At 36.8% G+C, this 12,649-nt stretch overlaps 2 protein-coding genes and 1 pseudogene across 2 annotated transcripts in view; 2 read left to right on the top strand and 1 right to left on the bottom strand.

Annotated features, from left to right (window-relative positions):
- The window catches only part of LOC134810593 (uncharacterized), a 277,013-nt gene that overhangs the window by 51,879 nt on the left and 212,485 nt on the right, over window positions 1-12,649 (bottom strand). The window lies entirely within an intron of this gene.
- Window positions 1-12,649, top strand: part of NBPF7P (NBPF member 7) — a 548,664-nt gene that overhangs the window by 376,209 nt on the left and 159,806 nt on the right. The gene's annotated exons all lie outside the window — the stretch shown is intronic.
- On the top strand, window positions 1,971-5,289 carry LOC744520 (heterogeneous nuclear ribonucleoprotein A3-like; annotated as a pseudogene).

Below are 12,649 nucleotides of genomic sequence, written 5' to 3'. Positions count from 1 at the left end.
GCCATGTGTGGTGGCATGTACCTGTAATTCCAGCTACTTGGGAGACAGAGACAGGAAAATTGCTTGAATCTGGGAGGCGGACGTTGCAGTAGAGCCGAGATCACGCCACTGCACTCCAGCCTGGGTGACAGAACAAGACTGTGTCTCAAAAAAAAAAAAAAAATTTTGCAACTATCATCAATATATAATTCCAGAACATTTTTATCACCCCAAAGGAAACCCATATTCATTAGCAGTTACTTTTCTGCTTAGCCCCTGGCAACCACTAAATGACTAAAAATAAAAGCTGAAGCTATGATAGGAATGTCTTATTCTAATTTTGGTAATATTCATTATATTTTAAGTATACAGATGTAAATAATGGGCAAATAATGCTTTTAATTATTTTCTTTAACCCATCTTAGAGCCAAGAAGCTTCTTTCAAGGCAGTAGTACATGGTGGAGGCTATCAGAGTTTCTAGAATAATTATCTAGGCTGAAAGTCATATCTGGGCTTTTTGGTGATCTTTCTATGTGAGCACGTACAGCTAATTTGACTAATTCTCTTCAAATATTTCTTGAAGATGTATGTTACAACAAGGCTTAGGTTATAATATTAGAATAGGCCTTCTCTTTTGAGTGGAGTAATATGATTATTCTAATAAAGATCCTTTCTTCACTGAGGCTACTGTTTGGGAGTTGAAGTAACTGGGAAATTTGAACCTACCCTTCTCCTTTCACATTATATCACCAGTATAAGAGCAGAATTGTCAGATATTCCATTAAATATTGGATACGAAATGTTTTTTAATTGATAAATAATTTGTGTGTGGCAGTATTTCTACATTCTTGTCCTATAAACTAATATCAGAGTTCTTTGGTTGCTGTGACATGCCTCCTCAGATTAATAGTGAGATTTCTTCCTGTAGGTAACCCTAATTTCTTTTAAAGCAATGATTTATGGTATTATGATCTAAATGCCTTTTTTTTTAAGAGATGGGATCTCACCATGTTGCCCAGGCTGAGCTCAAGCTATCCTCCCACCTCACCTTGGCTTCCCAAAGTGCTGGGATTACAGGCATGAGCCACCATACCCGGCCCTCGATGCATTTTTAATGTTACATTAGTTGCTAAAAAATAAAACATAAAAAAGAGGCCGGGCACAGTGGATCACGCCTGTAATTCCAGCACTTTGAGAGGCGAGGTGGGCAGATCACCTGAGGTCGGGAGTTCAAGAGCAGCCTGACCAACATAGAGAAACCCCATCTCTACTAAAAATACAAAATTAGCCAGGTGTGGTGGCACATGCCTGTAATCCCAGCTACCTGAGAGGCTGAGGCAGGGAAATTGCTTGAACCTGGGAGGCAGAGGTTGTGGTGAGCCGAGATCACGCTATTGCACTCCAGCCTGGGCAACAAGAGCAAAACTTCATTTCAAAAAAAAAAAAAAAGAATATTTTGCAATATCAGGGGGCAATAATGTGATATACTGGATAGTAAAAAGTTGATGAGGACATAGATGCCTAGTCTAAGCAAAATAGATAAGAAGTTGCTGATCGTAATTGATGATGAGAATGACGTCATAGTGGAATAGCAGATAATGCATGAGTGGTGAATTTCCTCATTTAGTCTTACTTTGAGGCAGCAAATAAATCCTTTATAAGTGTTGTATTACTTTTATGGTGTGTGTGTGTGTGTGTGTGTGACAGAGAGAGAGAGAGGCTTCAATCCTTAAATCATGTAATATTAAGAAAAAACAAATGAATTCACTTAGAAGATTTGGGGCTGGATCTATATTTTTTCATCATTTTAACATTTGGGGGTTAAAATTTCCAGACCGTTGGAGACGACATCCATCCAGAACAGAGTAGATCCTGGAGATTCTGGATAAATTATCTGCAAGTGCATTTTTTTCCCAATAGATTGAGTTTATTATCAACATTCAGTTTGCTGATTAAAAAATTTTTCAGTATATCAATATTGAACTCGAGTTGGAAGAGGCGAGTCTGGTCTCAAAATGGAGGGCCATGATCCAAAGGAACCAGAGAAGTTGAGAAAACTGTTTATTGGTGGTCTGAGCTTTGAAACTACAGATGATAGTTTAAGAGAACATTTTGAGAAATGGGGCACACTCACAGATTGTGTGGTAATGAGAGACCCCCAAACAAAACGTTCCAGGGGCTTTGGTTTTGTGACTTATTCTTGTGTTGAAGAGGTGGATGCAGCAATGTGTGCTTGACCACACAAGGTTGATGGGTGTGCAGTGGAACCAAAGAGAGCTGTTTCTAGAGAGGATTCTGTAAAGCCTGGTGCCCATCTGACAGTGAAGAAAATTTTTGTTGGTGGTATTAAAGAAGATACAGAAGAATATAATTTGAGAGACTTCTTTGAAAAGTATGGCAAGATTGAAACCATAGAAGTTATGGAAGACAGGCAGAGTGGGAAAAAGAGAGGATTTGCTTTTGTAACTTTTGATGAGCATGATACAGTTGATAAAATTGTTGTTCAGAAATACCACACTATTAATGGGCATAATTGTGAAGTGAAAAAGGCCCTTTCTAAACAAGAGATGCAGTCTGCTGGATCACAGAGAGGTCGTGGAGGTGGATCTGGCAATTTTATGGGTCGCGGAGGAAACTTTGGAGGTGGTGGAGGAGCTATGGTGGTGGAGGTGGTGGCAGCAGAGGTAGTTATGGAGGAGGTGATGGTGGATATAATGGATTTGGAGGTGATGGTGGCAACTATGGTGGTGGTCCTGGTTATAGTAGTAGAGGGGGCTATGGTGGTGGTGGACCAGGATATGGAAACCAAGGTGGTGGATATGGTGGAGATGGTGGAAGATATGATGGTTACAATGAAGGAGGAAATTTTGGTGGTGGTAACTATGGTGGTGGTGGGAACTATAATGATTTTGGAAATTATAGTGGACAACAGCAATCAAATTATGGACCCATGAAAGGGGACAGTTCTGGTGGAAGAAGCTCGGGCAGTCCCTATGGTGGTGGTTATGGATCTGGTGGTGGAAGTGGTGGATATGGTAGCAGAAGGTTCGAAAAACAGCAGAAAAGGGCTACAGTTCTTAGTAGGGGAGAGAGGAGTTGTCAGGAAAACTGCAGCTTACTTTGGGACAGTCCTCCCAAATGCATTAGAGGAACTGTAAAAATCTGCCGCAGAAGGAACGATGATCCATAGACAGAAAAGTTATTGCAGCTTAAACAGGAAACCCTTCTTGTTCAGGACTGTCGTAGCCACAGTTTGCAAAAAGTGCAGTTATTGATTAATGCAATGTAGTGTCAATTAGATGTACATTCCTGAGGTCTTTTGTCTGTTGTAGCCTTGTCTTTTTCTTTTTCTTTTCATTACATCAAGTATATTGCCCTGTAAATTGTGGTAGTGGTACCAGGAATGAAAAATTGAGGAATTTTTAACTTTTCAAAAAAAAAATTTTTCAGTATATCTGCATAAATGAAATTGGTCCATCATGTGTATTAGAGGAAGCTCCGTTTGTTATCAGGATTATGTTAGCCTGAAGAATGGACTGATAAACTTTCTATAAGGCTTATTACAGGCTTTAACCTGTAAAATTGATCTCATCGTAAACAGCTTTGAGAGTATATAGATAGTTGACTATTTTTCTTCTCTGGTTTCTTCAGATACTCTTCATCATCTTGGATTTGTTTTAATAATTTATATATGTTAAAGAAAATAATCAAAACTGTGCAGATTTATAAATCTTTAAAATTGTACACAATATTATATATTTAAAAACTCCCTACATATGCAGTTTTATCACCCTTCTCATTTATGGTACACCATAAGACTGACTTTTTGTTGCCAAGTGTTCTCGAAAATGTCCTAAGGAAGATCATTGCTGGAACAATGTTATTTTTGAGACTTTTGTTCCTTATAAGGAAATAGACATCAATTAAGGAGGGAATTTTTTTTTTGGAGGTGGAAATGGGTAGTATGGTCAAGCAACTATATGTATATTTCCCTGGGGAACACGGCATTAAGAAGAGAAAATAATCCCAACTATTAACAATTTCATCTGTGCAGTGGTTTTTATTCTGCAACATTGTCTTTTCTATTTTTGTACATGTTTTCTAGAAAAGGTAAACATGTAGTAGAAATAAATGTGATGTTAATTGCTATGGCAGTGTGTCTGTACACATTACTTTTTTTCTCCTGTCTACCCACCTTCCATTGGCAATGACCCAACTGGTTAGGTAAATGAGGGTGGATGGATAATAAATGTTTCTTCACAATTACTTCCTTAGCTCTCAAAAGGGATTCTGAAGCATTCCATTGTAAGTGCTGCTTACAGACATGCTGAAATGACCACTTTTTGCTCTGGAGTGATATTCTTTGCTTAATAAAGAACAAGAGATCACAATAGCTTTCTTTCCTGAGCAGAAGCAGGGCAAACTGTTGATTCCTTTTTGTTTTTTTCCTGCAAAGAAAGGACCTTGCTTATGTCACCCAATTTCCCCTTTCAGGAAGGGGAAGTAATTTTTAGTAAGTCAAGGTATGTAGTAGCCATAAGGTCTTCTGTTTAGGATTAAGGTTCAGTGAAGTCATTTGGCATTCATTTATTTTTGGAGTTTTGATCCGAAAGCTGCTTCATTGCAGAATTTTAGTCTGAATTATGTTCTAAAGATTGATGATCTCTCTATGGGACTTCACTGTAACTATTCCATTAGGACATCAGATTTAGCCAAGTATTTATGTGTTAATTTTGTTGGATTAACTTATGTGCATAGACATACAAACACACACACACACACACACACACACACACTGAAGCCTCATTGTTCCCTTAAATTTTAATTTTTATTTGATATCTTTTCATAATCTATTGAGGAAAGTTACGATGGGAATGCAGTACTGTGAGTTTGCACTGACAATAAAGGTTGATCTATGACAGCCTCTTAGAAGCAACTACTTTAAAATATTTTATAGTGGGAAAAAACCCACAAATGCAGTTGTTGTTTTGTATACTTTTTTCTCTGTTGACCTGAATAGGATTAAATAACCTCTAGGGTGATTTGCCCATTCAGCAAAGTGGCACAGGCCAAAAAGTAAGGAGATTAAAGTAGGATGAGGGAGAAACAAGGAAAACATGACAAAGGAAAACCCAAGATTAGAAAGACTCAGTGAAGAAATGTTACTCAAAGAAATAAAGAGGTTTTTTCTTCCTTCACCATCCCCAAAGCAATATAGCAGGAAATCTTACTTTGATTATCCATCAACAAGCAAGAGTGGAATTAATAAGTTGACCAGCAAATTGATACATTCCACTGTGCACGCAAAAGTCAGACCCTTATAAGTAAGCAGTTGCATGATATACTTTTTAAGTATATAAGCGTATATGTTACAGGTTCTTCATGGGAAAGCAGACCAGCTCAGCCTAGCCTGAATGCCACCTAGTGTTCTCTTGTATGTATAGGATACAAGTGGAGCCAATGGTTGATTAATTGAAAATGACAATTAAGGTAGGGAATTACATAAATTGATATAAATTTTCATGAGCATTTGATTTTTAACTTAAAGCATATACTGACTGGAGACTGCTATCATCTTTCTTGCATCAACAACATATAATGCTTGTCTCCTGTTTCCAATTCAGATTTCCATAAAGTAGAACAAGAGCTTAGCAAACTGAGTATGGAATCCTACTCGATTTTTATATTTTTTATAACAATTTTTCCTTTCTAACATTTTGAGATTTACCTTTCCAAAGCTTTCAGTGTTTTCCCAAAACATTTATCTGTTTTCATAGAAACACCCTTTTTGTACTCATATTTCATAATATTTAATTAAATATTAAATTGCATAATCACAAATTGGCATAAAAGCAGTGAGAATGAACATAACTTGGTAAAACAGAATGTGAAGACATACTGCTATTGGAGTAGTCTGTTTGATTTAGCTTGCCTGTGGGCAGCTGCATGTTTTAAACAGGAAATGTAGAGCTAGCCCTTACATAGTGGAGATAGCCCATTTGGGGAGTTTCTGCTCTGTTTGATTTGGCTGATGCCTGTATTCTTCTTTAGGGATAATTAGCTATGATAGGCCTTTATGGCTAAGACTTTAAACAATAATACTTGGTGAAGTGAGTTGTTAAGGAGCTAAATATACACATTAGTATGAGAAGAGAGCAACACGCAATCTGATTTCAGAACTGGTGCACTTAACCATCATGCTATCTACTGCTTACCCTTGTGGGAAGTATTAGCACGCCACTCTATGTCCATAATATAGCAAGTAGATAAGAAATGGTGCATAGGAAATAATATAATTATGCCGACCCTTTTCTATATTAAACATTATTCTCAAAAAACAGAGCATATACCTCAGATATCTCTAGAAGAGTTACCAAAACTGATCTTCTATTAGGTTAACAGTATGCCACTAAATGAGTAAGAACAGGAATTATGCAAGCCATTTATGTAGATGAAATTCAAATAGAATTATAAATAACAAAACTGAAAAAGCCATTTGGTTGATAATTATTATTTGGGATGCATATTTTGCTTGTTTTAAATCAGTTTTCAGGGTCTTCTTCCTTTAGGGGTAGCTTAGCTCAGTCTTTAGCCTGATTCAGTTCAAGAGAAGAAAGGGTAACTACTTTTTACCCATAAGAGGCAGTGCAGCTTACTCTCTGGAGTCAAGCTAACAAGTATGACCTGTCCGCACATTTTAATTTCACTTAGTAGCTGTGTGACCTCGGGCAAGTTACCTTACCTCTCTTGTCTCAGTTACCTCATTATAAAATAGGGATTAGTATCTATTACACAGAATTTCTTTTATTTATTTATTTATTTTATTATACTTTAAGTTCTGGGATACATGTGCAGAATGTGCAGGTTTGTTACATAGGTATATACATGTCATGGTGGTTTGCTGCACCCATCAACCCATCTCTACATTAGGTATTTCTCCTAATGCTATCCCTCCCCTAGCCCCCCATCCCTCGACAGGCCCCGGTGTATGATGTTCCCCTCCCTGTGTCTATGTGTTCTCATTGTTCAACTCCCACTTATGAGTGAGAACATGCGGTATTTGGTTTTCTGTTCTTGTATTACACAGAATTTCAATGAGAATTAAATGGATTCATGTGAAGTTCTTACAACAGTGCCTGGTGTATAGTAAATGCTCAGTAAATGATAGTCATCATCATCCTTATCAACCTTGAAAAAGGGAAATAGTGATATTATTGTTGAAAATATAGCCAGAAACATGAATCTGAAGTACGTAGTATTGGAGATTAGGTAGAGAATAAACAAGAAGTAGAACCAGAGAAGGCATACGTGAAAAATTAATGTGTGGTCCAGAATAGATGTCATAGTTCTGGGCGTTACCTCTTGTTCATTAAAAGATAAATAGTGGGTCAGGGTGGAAATAAAAAAATAAGCTGGAGGAAGGAAATAATAAAAATGACATAGAAATACAGTAGGATAAATTCGAGAGTGGACTTTCTGAAAAATCCCAATAATATATGAGTACCTACAGCAAATCTAATTGGAAAAGAAAAATAATGGGGGAAATCGTTTAAAAAGTTAAAAAGAGGATCAGGAAGAGATCCTAAATAGTGTGAGAGACTGCTATGCAGAGTTGTGCGGTAAGATATTTGGAAATCTTGATGAAATCTAAAATTTCCTAGCAGATATAAAAATCAGCTAGAGAAATAGAAGACTGTGATTATGTCATTCTTCTGCTTGAAATTCCCCTAAATAGCTTCCCATTGTTCTCAAGATAAAGATAGATACTTTCAACTTGTCTTCCAGTCCTCCCTGATCTGACCTGTTTCTTGCCATCCAGGCCTTGCATTCTTTTCCCTTGGGCTCCTGCACTCTGGCCATATTGATCTTCTTTCTGTTCATCTAATACTGTTCTCTTTTGCACCAGGACCTTTGCACGTCCTGTTTGTTTTGTGTGTTTTGAACACTTAATTCCTATTAATCCTTAGATTTCTACTCAAGTTTCATGTCATGGGGAAACTGAACCTTACTCTTCACAGACTAGGTTTGGGTCCCTGTGCCATCTGCTCTCATAGCTCCTTATACTTTGTTTTCATACTTAACACTGTTAACAATTATTTCTGGGTATTTATGTCTCTTTCTCCCCAAGTATATCATAATTTCTTTGATGGTAGAATTGATGGCTGTTTTGCTTATTCTTGCCTAGCACAGAGAGAAGTACTCAGTATTTTCTGATTAAATAAGGACTTGCATAGTCAAATAACCTTTTCCATTTTTTCTTTTCTCTCTCTCTTTTTTTTTTTTTTTTTTTTTTTGGAGATGGAGTCTTGCTCTGTCGCCCAGGCTGGAGTGCAGTGGCACGATCTCGGCTCATTGCAAGCTCTGCCTCCCGGGTTCACGCCATTCTCCTGCCTCAGCCTCCCGAGTAGCTGCGACTACAGGCGCCCGCCACCACGCCCGGCTAATTTTTTTTTTTTTTTTTTTTTTGTGTTTTTAGTAGAGACAGGATTTCACCATGTTAACCAGGATGTTCTTGATCTCCTGACCTCGTGATCCGCCCACCTCAGCCTCCCAAAGTGCTGGGATTACAGGCGTAAGCCACCACGCCCGGCCCCATTTTTTCTTTAATAGTGAGATTTAGAAACCCATCCTCTCTCTCTCTCCCTCTCAAACATAAAAAACAACCTAAGTGGTTTCACAGACACATTCTTGTAAGCTTTCTAGGAAATAATTTTCTATATCCAACTGTTTTGTAACATACCCATATACATATGGAAAGCTATCCAGTTCATTTTATTTCAATCTCAAATTTGATGAAGTACCAAAAAGTAGTAATACAGACCTAGTTCAGTCATGAATATGGATGGGAAAAGTCAATATAAAATTCTAGCAAATCAGATTCAGCAGGATATTAAAAGAACATTTCATAACATAAGTTATACATTGAATTTAAAAAGTAGGTGAATGTTAGATTAAAAATGAAAAACCACATGGTGATCTTAATGCCACAAAAGAGTTTGATAAAACTCAATATTCATTCTTTATAAAGTATTTAATGGTTTGGATGAAGACTTCTTCAGTTAAAGAAAAACAAAGGAGAATTTCTATCCAAACCAATATCCCAGTATCTTGCTATATAATGAAATGATAGAGTCATTTCTGTGAAAATAGGATAAAATAAAGAGGCTTGCGGATACAGCCTTTTTTTTCCCCCAAGTTCTAGACAATGCAATAAAACATAACAGAAATTAGAAGCAGGGCTTTTGGAAAAAAGGAGATACAGTTCCCATTTATTTGCAGGCAGATTGGTTATACCTAGAAACCAAAGAGAAAATTGAAAACTTTTGGAATTAGTAAGAATAGGTATGAATTAATATGAGAGTTGGGTTGGATACACATGTTTTTGAGCTGATTCATGCAAAGGCTTTCCAAGCTCCTTTGTGTTTTACTAGGTTGTGTTTGCTTAAAGTTGGCTCGCTAGTATGCAGTCATGAGTCAGGGGAAGAGAAGGAGCCTGACTGGCTCCTATATTGTTCTGAGTCATATTTCTTTTTTTCAATGGAATTAAACCAACATGGTTGTTGAAAGAGATCAAAATTTGGCAGGTTTTCATTTGCTTGATATTTGTAAACAGACTTTTCTTTCAGGAAAGGAATTTGGAGGAGGGCAGAGCCATCATTATCTCTTTTTTACAAATCTACAATTTCCCATTTGACCCTTACAATTAATCTGAAAGTCAATTTGCATTTGAGATTATACGACAGTAACAGGTTGATAAGCAGACATTTCTATGTCTTATTCGGTAAGAAATACTGAATTAAGTTGGAGAATGGAGGTCATGTGCTGCCCCATACATTTCTCATCTTGTCCTCAGCAAGGACTATATGGTAATTTTCATAGATTTTGTCAATTAAATGACCGATATTTGAGTACCTTTTAAGTGCTAGTTCCTGTTCTTGGTGGTAGGATTGCAGTGGTGAAGAAGATATTTTCTGTTCTTAAGAGGATTACATTGCAGAGGGGATAGATAATAAGCTGTGTATAAATAAGATAAATTTAATTATAAATAAGATAATACTGATAAATATAGAGAAGATAAAATAGGTATTGACCAATTATGAATGGCATACTGTATGGCAAGAGCTTTTTAGATGGAGTCAAAGAAGTCTTTGCTAAAAAGGTGACATTTGAATTGAGTCATGAAGGATGAGGAAGAGGAAGCCATGAGGGCACCTGTTCTAAGAGCATTTCCCAGCATAAAGAACTATGTGGTGACAATAAATTCAGGGACAGAAAGGAGGCCAATGTGGCTGAAGAACAGTGAACTAAGTGGGAGAGTAAGAAGAAGTAATGCTGGAGAAGTAGCCAAAAACCAGGTCACTTAGGAACTTGTGGGCCATAAGAAGGAGTTTGGATTTTTGGAAATGTGATGGAAAACCTTTAGATTGTTTGTTTGTTTGTTTTTCAAAGTGAGATGTTTATGATCTGTGTGGAAGACAGACAAGAAGAAAACAAAAGTGGAAGTAGAAAGACCAGGTGGGACATCGTTGCTTGTGCTGGTGGCTTGAGTCCAGGTGGGTGCAATGGAGATTCAGGGCAGCAAGTAGAATTTGACTGATGGATTGGAGTGGTATGAAAGAAAGAGTCAAGGATGGCCCTAATTTTTTGATCTGAATAATAAAGTGTATAATGAATGCTGTTTGCTGAAATGGGCAACTCTTGAGATTGGAAGTGAAGCTATGAGTTGAGAGCATTTTCTCTGTTTTGGCTGTGTTAACTCTCAGTATCCCCCGGAAGTCATTATTATCATTTGCCATCTGAATCCATTATACCCTGTTTACTTTCAATTTTTATGTTTTTTACTTTTATATATTTTTGGAGATAGTATCTCACTCTGTTGCCCAGACTGGAATGCAGTGGCATGATCATAGCTCACTGCAGCCTTGAACTCTTGGGCTCAAGTAATCCTTCCACCCCAGGCTCCCAGGTAGCAGCTAGGACTACAGGAGTGTGCCACTGCACCCAGCTAGTTTTAAATTTTTTTATTGTTTTGTGGATACGAGGTCTTACTATGTTGCCTAGGCTGGAATGCAGTGGCACAATTATAGCTCACTGCAGCCTTGAACTCCTGGGCTCAAGTGAACTTCCTGCCTTGGCCTCCCAAAGTGCAGATATTACAGGTGTGAGCCACTTTGCCTGTTCATTTTGTAAGTTATTTTATAAATAATTAACATAAATAAACATACAGGAATAATGAAAAACAACCTTATTAGAAACTTTAATAAGAATTTAACCATAGCAAACCCAATTTTTTTTTTCCTGTAAGTTCCTGGTTTTGAAGACACATACATATTCAAAATGAGAAAAAGTCCTTTGAATATAATCATCAATTGCTATATACAAACCTGTAACATATACATTATATAAATACTGATTTCCAGATTTAAAATGAATCTCTTATTATGTTCTGGGTTTATCATTACTTCTGGTTTTTGCATTTTATTGTCAAAAGGCAGCATTTTTGAAAACTTTGATGGCTAAGATTTTGTTGAAGAAAGGATAAACACTTTCAATTGAAAAGTATTTTTGTTTTTTAGATTTATCAACTAATGAGAATGATCGATTTAATGAAATTTGTTATTTCTACATCAGTTATTTTTTCTCCACACTTTTTATATAGATACTTATCATCAGCATTTGTCTACCTATGAACTTCATCAAGTAAATTTAGCTTCATAAACATCATAAAAAGATCAATGAATACTACCACATATTCTTTTAACTAAATGGGATGGTCTAGGATCTTGTAACATATTGCACAATGAAGTTTCCTGTTGAATGACTGTCTGGCTAAAAGTACCATAGTTCCTTCTTGTCCTTAAAAATCATATTGTACATTCATTCCTTCTTAAGTTTCAGAAAATTTATCTAGGATATCATCATCTGAAGATTCATAACCTGAGATTTCACTACTACCTGCCTCTTTACATTCACCATCTAATAACTGTGAAATATCTTTCTTTGTCAGTTTTCTTCTCTTTGCCATTATGGGTAGAAAATGAAATATTCTGAATTTTCAACCGTGTTTACTGAAACCCTGAAAAATACAAAGATGGGATTTCCAGCCTTCTTTTCAAAAGATGAGACAATACCACCAACCAAAAAAAGCCTGGGACCTGATGGATTCACAGCCAGATTCTACCAGATGTACAAACAAGAGCTGGCACCATTCCTACAGAAACTTTTCCAAAAAACTGAAGAGAAAGGACTCCTCCACAACTTATTCTATGAGGCCAGCATCATCTTGATACCAAAACCTGGCAGAGACACAACAGAGAAAGAAAACTTCAGGCCAGTATCCTTGATGAACATTGATGTACAAATCCTCAACAGAATACTTGCAAACTGAATCCAACAGCACATAAAAAAGGTAATCCACCATGATCAAGTAGGCTTCATCCCTGGGATGCAAGATTGGTTCAACATACACAAATCAGTAATTGTGATTCATCACATAAACAGAACTAAAGACCAAAAACTACATGATTATCTCAATAGATGCAGAAAAGACTTTTAATAAAATTCAACATCCCTTAATGTAAAAAACTCTCAATAAACTAGGTATTGAAGGAACATACCTCAAAATAATAAGAGCCATCTATGACAAACCCACAGCCAACATTGAACTGA

The sequence above is a fragment of the Pan troglodytes genome, chromosome 1 (assembly GCF_028858775.2).
Source record: "Pan troglodytes isolate AG18354 chromosome 1, NHGRI_mPanTro3-v2.0_pri, whole genome shotgun sequence".
In the NCBI taxonomy this organism is placed as follows: Eukaryota; Metazoa; Chordata; class Mammalia; order Primates; family Hominidae; genus Pan; species Pan troglodytes.
The sequence above is the reverse complement of the archived record's forward strand: the minus strand, read 5'-3'. Positions and strand labels throughout refer to the sequence as shown.